An 11075-nucleotide genomic window follows, 5' to 3' on the forward strand; every position below is an offset into this window, starting at 1 on the left:
CCCAGTCCACAACACTCATCTGAATTGATACAAAACTCATAAAACCCTTCTTTAAGGGTATCAGGTTTTCTTCTTGTGAATTCCAAGTGGCTTGAAAAGAACTCTATCAGAATAGAAACAAATAGGATAATATGTTTTAGGAAGCTGAAATGGAGTAAAAAACCTCTTTCCTCCACATTCATTAATTTCCAGTGTCATAATGTGCAAATGAAGCCAATCATATCCATAAATCTTTCCTTTATTTCCTCAAACTGTCCTTTATTCTTCTTTTGTGAAGGTTAGGGTACAGAGGAAGATATGCTGGCTGTTGAGGAGGCTGTTTCCAAACCCCAAAGTAGTCTTGTGGGGAAAAATCTTTGAAGAATGCTTCTCCCTCCACTGAAAATTGCTGTTTTTAAAAATTTAAGAATCACAGAACTGCCTAAAACAAAAAGTTGTAATGCTATTGGGATTTGCAAATGGTGAAGCTCACAGGCACGAGTGAGATAAGCAAAAATAACCTTAAGCAAACCAGCTATTTGGTTTTTTTTGGCCAGAGGATCCTGCCTTTCCAGACAAGCTTTGTTTCTTGTTGAGAATTAAAAAGAAATGGACAAACTGATATTCCACTGAACACTTTTAGAAAAATAAACCTAGATGGTAAAACTTCTAGTGATGTAGTGATGGGGCCAGAATGTTTCCCTAATTAAAAAATAACACTGCCTTTCTCAATGAGGCATTAATTTAGACTTTGCTATTTACTCTAATGAGAAATGGTGACATTTGGGTTTTAGAAAGTCTCTTAGAGAAAGGAAGACATTTAGAAAGGGAAATGAGAGGAGCAGCTCAAGCCCAAATCTATTGGCCCGCCCATGCCTCTGCTAGAAGGGTGTGAGGGCAGAAGCCAGGAGCATATTTTAGGTCCCCCAAAGTCCTCTTTTTCCACCTACTCCAATTCTCTGCAGGACTTGGACACTGGCAATTAGTAAGGGGGAATACAGGAATACCTGTGCCCACCTGGGGTTATCAGAGCAGCTGTAGCTCCTCAGCAGGGCAGGGGTAAAGCTGAGCCTCTGCCTGTCTGCCAACCAGTAAACAATGGCAAAGGGCAGCTGGGGCTGTCTGCATGGGCTTTCACTTTTCCTGTGCCTACAAACCTCCCTGGGGCAATGAATTTCCCAAAGGAAATTAGCATAAAGCTTGATTTCTGTCTTTCAATAAGCTAGGTTTTAGTGGACCCTAAAACTGGAAATTGTCTGTTCAGAAATTGTTAGAAAAGATTTTAATTTTTGCCCATATTTTTGTGGGGGCTGTCATTATCTATTTTTCAACACATTTTTAACTTCTGTTACTGAATTTTGATTTGCACAAAGTCTGATTCACTTTATTTTCACCACTTGAGATCACTTTTAATTTAGTATCGACTTAGTTGGTAATGAAGTAAGTATTTCAAATTTCCACAGATATTTCCTCCTTTTTCAGCAAGAGAGAGTTTTGCAGGAAATCACTGTTAAGTTGGAGATAACATCCGAGATACACCCACCTTTCATGAGATACTGCTTTACTGTGATTTTTATAATGGAATTACCTTGCTCCTTCCATTTCTCTTTTCTCTGCCTATAATCCTGGTTACCTTAGCTTTCTCTTTAAATAGAGACATAATAACAGACTCAGATTTATCCTGTTCCTGTCTGTATTACTGAAAGTCATGCTGTAAGCAAAAGTGGTGCTCTTTCCAGACCATGTAGTGGTCTAACTGCCTGGGACAAGTTCCAGAGCTATACTTTCCTGTTTTGTGGGGAGAAATCTAAACGAGGCGTAAGGAAACTGCAGAACATATCAGGTTGTAACAGGACTCAAGTCTGACCATTGTGCTTCGTTTCCTGAGACCTGACTGAAAGCAAACCTAACTCCCCCTCCTTCCAAACTTTGGAGAACTGTGCCTTAGGATGCAGCTGGTGTTCTTGTGTGATGTCTTGTTCACATGGGCTGCTCTTCCCTTTGTGAAACGCTCTAGCAGAAGTTTCATTGCAGATAGATTCTGCTGTTGCAATGGCATGCTAATACCTGCTGCTGCTGTACTTCTCTGCCCTACTCTGACATGGTACATTTCCCCAAAACAAACATGGTAACTGCAGATTCACTCAAGGAAAGAAAAAAATTAATTAAGAAAGAGATGTCTTAAGCAATATTTCTTCAGCTGGTGGTGTTGGGGGTATCATACAAAGGCCTGCATGTGTACTTTTAAAATGTAAGTACCTAAATTTTGTGGGTGTTTTACTTGTGGCAATACAGGTCCCTCCAGTTGGAGCAAAATGTGTTGGTATCAGTCAGTGGCGCTTCTTGCTTGGTCTTTGAGACAGTGGTGCTGAAATAGAAGGCTGATTGAGAAATAGAACTGGTCACAATTTCCTGAAAAATATCTGATGCTTCAGATTTTTTAGATGGAAAAATCTTAATTATTTTGTTGTGATTTCTTCCAAGCCAGTTTGATCTAAAGTTTTAATTCCTGAATCTCTACAGCAGCTGGGGAACTATTTACACTGGACACTATGGCATTGTTGAGTTTTCTCAGCCAGCTCCATCAAATAACATGAAGGCACAGAGGACTGTCAGTTCTTCTGGTTTCCTCCAAGTCCCACTGGAAATATTCCTTGTAAATAACAGCTTTGTAAAGGACTACTGATTGTTAATGAGGTAATGTGGGAGACTGTAGCCACAGTTGCCAGGATATCATGGCTAAGGATGTGCTGTTCTTACAGGCTGTTCAGGAAGGACAGTAAGACAGGAGATTTCATAAAATATTTAATAGTCCCTCAGCCATACTGGTATACTGTTTGGCTTTTGTTTTAAAGCACTAATTCAGCTTCTTCCATCTGAAAATAATCCTAAATGCCTATCCTAACAGAAAATGGGTAAAGGAAAAACATTTGGTATGCAGTACTTCATAATGTGACCAGGTAAAACTAAGTCTCCAATATTTCTGGAAGTTTTTGTAAAACAAAAATGAACCCAGCACTCAGTCTTAAGGATATGTAGGCAGGGTTCCATTTAAGTACACATCTACCCTCCTCACTGTTTGTATGTAGTTTTATTTCTAGTAGAAACTGGAAAGCACTGAAGAAAGAGGGTCCACTCAGCTCTTGTACTGACATCAGTATCTAGTATGGGGTGTAGAGTCATGGGTATTTATAGCTGCCTGATTTAGATGTACCTGGGGAGCCACCCTGAATTGTGTGACTCAGAAAACCTTTAGAAACCGGGCTTCTATAGAGCTATGAACCTAAGAAGCACTGCTTCCAGGTCTTCCACTTTTGCTTTGATGTTAGTTTAGAAAGTTAACACACAATTTGTGTGTGTTAATGAACTTGCAAGTTCATTTCACTGAGTATTTTAAGGGCAAGGATTATGGAAGAGAGAATTCCTCCTTTTTTAACCTGCTATGTGAAGTAAAATGTTTGTGTTCAAAGACTGATAAAAATTTGAGTTTAGTCCATTGTCTGAGAATCTCTTAGAACTAATATAAGAATAACAGATTAAAGGAAGCAGAGAAATATTCCACTAGGCAGAATAATTACTAAATAAGAAGATTAGATGGAATTAATTTGGAGTCACTTTTATGAAAGAAAACAAACAAACATGAGGTAAGAAACTTCTCGGAACACCTCAGGATTCCAGGGAACATATTCTCACGTTTTAAGGATATTTTTTTTTTCTTTTTGTGAGGATTTGATAAAGTTGCAGATTTAGGATTGCCTTGTTTCACTAACTGGTCAAGAGCCATTGAAGGGCAGGAGGTATTGAAAATCAGAAGTACATTTGAATCTATCAAGAAGGAAGGAGCAGGGGGAAGGTGTTTTACGATTTAATTTTAATTTTTCACATTAACAATCAACTCAAAGTAAAAAATTAAACTAATTGCCCAAGTTGAGTCTGTTTTTAATGTGGCTGTAACAACCAAATGAATGCTCTCTGTCCTTATCTTGACCCACAAGTTAATGTTCATTGTATTTCTCTCTTCCTTGCACAGTTGAGGAGGGAGTGCAGCTTTGGTGCACCTGGAGACCAGTGATGTTCAAACCACCTGTTTGCTCTGTTTGGGAGAAGCTCCCAATAAAAAGTGTGTGTATTTATTAACTTTTTCTCATGTAAATATTTCCTTACTTGCCCCTTTTATCATGATACCTGAAAATCACTGTTCCTTGTCAGCAGATATTGACAACCACTGTTGCTTTTAATAACAACAAACATCTGAATTTACCAAATGGGTTTTTCTCTTCTTTCATCAGGTTGTCTAGTGACAGCCTGCATGTGGCCTGTGACCTATAGCTATGAGTGTTTCTGAGCTATTGACAGAGTAGGAAAGGACTAGTATTTATCTGGAAACTACGTGATTCTTCTCAGAAAATATCATATATACTAAGATGAAACTTATCTATTTAAACAAGCTAGTAGCACAGACTCTTTGGGGAAAAAATCTGGATTTTTTTCTATATATAATTTCTACCTATCCACATTAGATTTAATTAAATAGTCTCTTCAGTGAAAACATTACTACTGTGTTGTACAATTTCATGTTCTGTTACAGTAGAGAGATTTTTTTCATAATATCAGTAAGAAGAATTTTTTCTCATATTAGAAACTAATACAATCTTATGCTTTTTGCATGCTAAATGATGTGTACTCCCTGTTTAAATGTGATGGATTTTATTCCAAGCAATGCACTTTTGAACAATTAATACCAAATCTTTTCTAGTGGAGGGATAATGCAGTATTTCTTGACTACTCAGCAGGCAGGCCATTTTTAATGAAATGAAAACATCTTACGTAAAGCTAAAAGCATTTGTTTTACTAATTAATATGAATGCTCTTTCCTCAAACTATCAGCTGCTCTGTTTGAGAAAGTAGTCTACTAAGTCAGATTGGATTACATGCTTATATCCATTTTTAATTACATTTGGAGGAAACACGATAACAGCAAGAGGAGAAATAAAGTCTCTTGACTGTGTGAGTTAGTCAGTGCCTGGCCACCTCCTCTAGAATAGCTAACTTTTATTTGGTTTTGTTTGGAAAGAGTCAGGGCCACGTGATATAATAAAGAAAGAACATTATTATTCTCTTTAATCCTGCTTAAATTTGTCATGTTTGGTGTTAAGGAATGCGTGAATTAATGCTCAAAGAGAAAGCACTAAATAAATGAATAAAAGAAATTTGTGATTAACCTGTGAGGAAAAAAAGAGACAGAGACACAAATGCTGATTGGTCATATGGAAGTTTTCATTCACCTTTTTAGTGACTCCAATTATTTTCCCTATAAATTAATAGAATTTGTTTTTTTTCAGTTGCCAAACTTTTCTTCCAGTATGCTGAAGCCTCTGCATCCTTTCATAATAAGTCAATATTATAGAGGGTGGTACAGGTGTTCCTAAAGAAGAGACAGAACCTTGGGCTTCAAGTTCAAGGGGTGATTTCTAAATTGGTAGATTATATGTGCCATACCCCATTTTGGGAGCTGTTCCTATAAATCTAAGTGTAGATTCAAATTTCTCAACAGTTTTCACAGTTATGGACCAAAATGTAAACCAGAGAGAATTTGTATGATCATGCAAAATTTATCTACTTTTTCAAAGAGATTGGAAAATGGAAAAAATGTATTTTTTACTTTTGACTACTGTAGTTTCTAATCTATATCTTAATCCATTTTTCCATGCTGGAAGAAATTAGTCAACAACTCTTCTATGAGCACATCAGTTCTAGATTCAGACAGTTTCAGATAGATCTATTTTATTTCATTGACCTTATATTTAGTGTTCCTGTGAAGAAATGATATTTTGACTGCACCATAATTTTTATTATGTTTAACATAATGTTTATTATATTATATTATATTATATTATATTATATTGCATTGCATTGCATTGCATTGCATTGCATTGCATTGCATTGCATTGCATTGCATTGCATTATATTATATTATATTATATTATATTATATTATATTATATTAAACATATTTATGTTTAACATAATGTTTATTATGTTTATTAGGTTCTGTTCTACACCTTTATATAAGGATGAATCTTCTGGTGCTCTTGGAATGCCTAATTCAGCTGGAGATACAGATAAACAATCCCACTGGATTCACTGAAAAATCCGACTTTGTTTCTTTTTCTCCTACTGAAGATTTCCCATTAAAGAAATGGCAGATTTCTTTCCTTTCAAAGCTACAAATCCAGGAATTATACCAAAGAAATTTTTGGAGTAGCTGTAATAGAAGATCTGTCACACTAGGCAAGCTAAAAATAGAAGAGTCTCCCAGACACACAATGACAAAAACCAGCAACCAAATTTAATACTGGCACCTCTAGGCAGTGGTCTGACTGCCTACAACAGTATTTAATATGCATATACAATAAAGATTACTTCTGTTGTTGTTTGTGTTGTTTTTTTGTTTGTTTGTTTGTTTGTTTGTATTTTTATTTTGTTTATTGCCTTTTACAGGTCACAGTTAGAAGCCAACTTCAGCCTACTTAGGAAACAGTATCAGCAATGAATCTTTTTATTAACCCACCACTGCATGTCTAAAATTTGATGGTGATGATGATGATGATGTTCCTAATGAGAACTAGCAGTTTGATCTACCTTGTCCAAGTGCACAGAGGAGGTATGGAAGGAGTATCCTAACATAGACAGGTAGATTTCAATTTCAGCACCCATTCAGCCTCCTGTGTCCCAGCAGGAACTATCCAAAATGACCTCAGGTAACTTTTGCTGCACTTATGGTTTCTCTGTTAGGGACAATCATCCTTGAGGAGCCTGCTTGAGATCACCTTTTCTTTCCTTAGGGACTGCCAAAGAGGTGCCAGGCAATAGTGGGCTCCAGTCACTGGTGGCCCAGGCCAGGTTTGAATGTAGAAATTAGGAACAAAACACCTGTATCCAGAATCTTGATTGCCCTCCCAAATTATGATTTATCTCATTTTCGTCCTTGTTGCAAACCCCAGAATTTAAATTTTTTTATTTCTGGGAATAAAAAAGGAATAAAGGAATAAAAGGGAAAGTATGTGGTAGACCCTAATTTGTTAATGACAAATCAGCTAGACTTGGACCTAGAAGCAGTGAAGGTGCAAAATCTGGGCAAGACCAAACTGTGTTTTTGACTTTGACAACAAACTGTCTGACTTCACAACTTTCATTGACTTGGAAAGGCAGCAGGTTTTTGGAAACTCTGTGTCAAAGTGTGCTTAATTGCACATTTCACTCTTGAATGGAGACGCTGCAATAGAAAGAGAGTTGAAGTGCCAGAGTAAGTTGTTTGAATACTGCTGTCTGGGATTTGGTCACACTAACTGGACCTCTATCAGGATGAACATTTGTTTTCTGTCTCATATCTGGAAAGATAATGTTTCCCTGAATGTCATGGCTTTCAAAGACTTCATTAGACAATTCTGTAGTAGCACTGAAGTTTTCTGTGCAGGTAACTGGATGCTCACACCCATGGGGCTGTCTAGTAGTACACCTTGCATAATTTCTTTAAAATTGTTAAGGGATTTTGAACAAAGCAATTCCTGTTTCGCCCATGCTATCCCTTGTAATTCTAGTCTTATTGAGTCACCAACATATATTGCTGTTTCAAGACCTGTGTTTCTCTTTCATGCAAGCCCTGTATACCCTTTGGTGCTGTGCTGCAACAGTGGCTGTTATTTCCCAGTTTCTGTCATTCCTATCCTGTCCCCTTTCATATTCTGTACCTGATGTTCAAGTTCTTCTGTTTCATTGTCTAGGGTCATTACCTTGTTATATAAATGTACTGCTTGTTCCTGAGAGCAGGGTTACATTTATGTAACTTCTGCCATTTAAAAGTTAGGTCTCTGAGCTGAGAGGGGTCTTCTGTGTTTCCTCTGTTCACAACTGAGAGAAACAGGAAAATCCAGAGGTGGATTTGTCCCATCTGTTTCAGGCGCTTAATTTAAGATGAGATGAATAATCTGCTGAATGCATTTTATCTTTCTGCTGTGGCTATAAATGGAGGTAGATGATTATAGTAGAACAGATGCACAAATGTAACATAGTTGATGTTAGGTGGGATGAACCTGGATCCTAGACAAACCTAATTGTCCAAGTTCCCTCAATAATACAGAAACAATTAGCACAGCCAATTGATACTTGTTCCCCTGAATATTTGGATGGTATGAATTGCTGTTTGGAGTGCCTCTAAACATTAGGGCAGAAGCCTAGCCTTACTTAAATTCATTTCTGATAGCTAAAGCAGGAGACATGCACATCACTCAAACTGGGACACCACAGATACGCTACTGTCATCAATAGTAATGTTTTCTTTCTCCTTAAAAAACACACTTAAACACACTGTGCTACTCTTTCATCAACTATGACAACTTTTTGAATCTAACTTCCCACTGCCTATGGGCTAAATCTAACCACAGAAATTATACAAACGTATCCCAGAATCTTTCCCATCTCAGTGCAAATAAATACCATTTTTCTTTATCTCTCCCATCTGAATCCTACAGAAATTGTGCATATCCAGGAAGTCACATACAAAATCACATTTATCTTTTCACCATCCATGAAGATGATGTTAATTTTGTCTTAATTCTCTTGTTTTAATACCCTTTATTTAGTAAGATTCAAGATATAAAAAAAAAGACAAGAGAGAGAATGAATTAAGAATAGAAAGTGAGTGCACAATTCTCTGGGATAAAAATGAGCAACCCAAATACAATGAATGAGTCTGGAACCTGAATGAGTAAATGAATGAGTAAGGAGGAGTCTGGAACCTGAAAAGATTTTATCTCAATTAAACATAGTAAATTTGGCACAGTGGGCCACTGGGGAAAGACAAGTGTGATGATTTCATGGATGTAGAACAGTGAGTCTCATTGAGACTTCAGTTTTGGGAGATAACTGTCATAACCAGTTTAGCATGAAATTTTGACCTACTCAATAATTTTTAAAAAGTTGCAAGTTGGTCACTGAAAAATTGAACAGACACCTATTATTCCCATAATGTGTCTTATTTAAACCCATACTGCTAACAAGAGAGGAAACAATATATCACTGGATGTTAACTCAGTTTAATCTGAGCACTATTGTGCCCTGAAAATACTGCTAAAGTCAATTGGCACTGTAGAGGGTCAATGTTTTTGAAAACAAGACATATCATCACTTATATTATTCAATTTAAAAAATCACATTCAAATTTATTGAATTACAGGACCCAGTTGCAGGATGTTAGTTCACTACTGGTCTTATGCTCTATATAGAAGTTTTATCACATAAGAATATTATAGATATACCATGTGCTTTGCTGTTTAATAATCAAAATGTGTGCAGTTCCAGTTTGCAGCCAGAATCCATTCTTTACTGAAATCAGCTGGAAGACATCTAGGGAACAGAATGAGAACAGTATCACAGAAACAGGTAGACTTTGTTAATGGATTATTCATGTTTAAATTAACTAAATCGTGCCAGACTTTGTTTGTCAGCTGTCTGATGAATTAATGACAACCATTTTCCCTGGGTCAGAAAAAAGTTGAATGAAACTGGGTATTGCAGTTTAGGTAGCATTTCCTGGCATCCTGGTGCAGTACCCAAATGGTTGTATGGGTCTGGAGAGGTTTTCAAATTTGTATGAAATATTTGCATACTTTAGAAGTGCACTTGCTCAATGAGCAGCTACAAATTTTATAATTTTTAAATGAATATATTAATCTTTCTATGCCTTTCATCCTCTTTGCTGGGTTTTCCAAACATAAAGAAGTTCTAGTGATAAGTTCTGACCTTAAATGACTTTCCATAAGTGAAAATAGAGTAGTTTCTCATAGTCTTTATGGTGGAACCAGGAGATGAATGAGGAGGCAGCCTCGACTTGGCAAACCATCTGAGCCAGGGCATGCTATCGATGGAGTTAATGGGTATTAATGGCTGCAGAAAGTCGGGCATCAAGCCTTACACTGGTTTAGTAGAGACATCACCATCATGGCAGGCAGCAAAGCTGGGTAAACAGAGAGGGAAGGACTTCTGTTGGACCTGAAATAACTAGAGGAGAAATTCAAATTAAATGCAGCAATGAAATATGTTCTTCTATTTAAAAATGTCATTCTTTGAAGGAAAATTGGAATGCTTTGTTCCATTTTCCTGGTATGATGAATTAAGCTACGTGTCACAATGAAAGTATACTTAGTTCATTAAGTAAGTAAAACTATGAATTCTCTTGAATTATTTATCAATCTAATGAAAAGGAATAAACATTTAATTGAAGTTTATATGTCTATTAAATCTGGATTTCTATGTTATTATCAAATATGTGTCTCTATATAGGTGATGTAATATTTCATTTGTTCAACTGTGGTATTAAACTTCTTTTGAAAGAAGGGAACTCAGGGTTCTTTATATGGCTTGGACCTATCAGTGAGAATATGCATGGGGGAAGTGATGGTCACTGGAAACAGTGTCAAACCTTGGCCAAGGTGCCAAATAGAGTCCACTGGGACATTTTGCACAAGTCTCAGACATATATTTCAGATCTACCTCCCCTGCCCTAATGAGCCTTGAGGTGCTCCTTACCCAGTGTCTGTGGGACAGTGTTTGTCCCTGTGTGATGAGCCTCCTAGGTCACTCTCTGAGGACACACCTGCCTGTGGGATGGATGCTTTGGGTGTGCTGCTGGCTGAGCACATTGACTCCAACACCTTCCAAATAGCACTTTAAGTACTCTTATGGGAGAAGGGAAATATTTCTGCTTTGCTTCTCTGTTTCCTTGTTAAGAGGGTGCTTTGATAACTCAGCTGTTACTATTACCTGCCTCTCACATGGATGCTGATGATCTCCAGGGTGAGAATGAGCACCATTGCTTCAAGAGGCTCTGATGAGATCTCTTGTGTCTCTGTGTAGGAGCACTAGAATTTCTCTTATGTTTTATGGAGTTTTTTCAGTGATTTAGGTCTCACACAATGGTAAATAGTTTATTTTACTCCACTTCTTCCCCTCTGCTCCCCACAGTGCTGAGGGACATGCCACCCAAAAGTCATCTATAGAAGCTAAACAGCTTTCTACGTTGGTGTGCTGCTCAAAATT

The 11075-nt window shown here is 37.1% G+C and overlaps 1 long non-coding RNA gene across 1 annotated transcript in view; it reads left to right on the forward strand.

Annotated features, from left to right (window-relative positions):
- The window catches only part of LOC147654719 (uncharacterized), a 35854-nt gene extending 25477 nt beyond the window's left edge, over nt 1-10377 (forward strand). The window contains exons 3-4 of the long non-coding RNA XR_015282523.1: nt 4010-4099; nt 6027-10377. This is a non-coding gene — a long non-coding RNA (uncharacterized LOC147654719). The remainder of the gene's footprint in view (nt 1-4009; nt 4100-6026) is intronic.
- Nucleotides 10378-11075: the final 698 nt, after the last annotated feature.

The sequence above is a fragment of the Cyanistes caeruleus genome, chromosome 2 (genome assembly GCF_971803275.1).
Source record: "Cyanistes caeruleus chromosome 2, bCyaCae1.hap1.1, whole genome shotgun sequence".
Lineage (NCBI taxonomy): Eukaryota > Metazoa > Chordata > Aves > Passeriformes > Paridae > Cyanistes > Cyanistes caeruleus.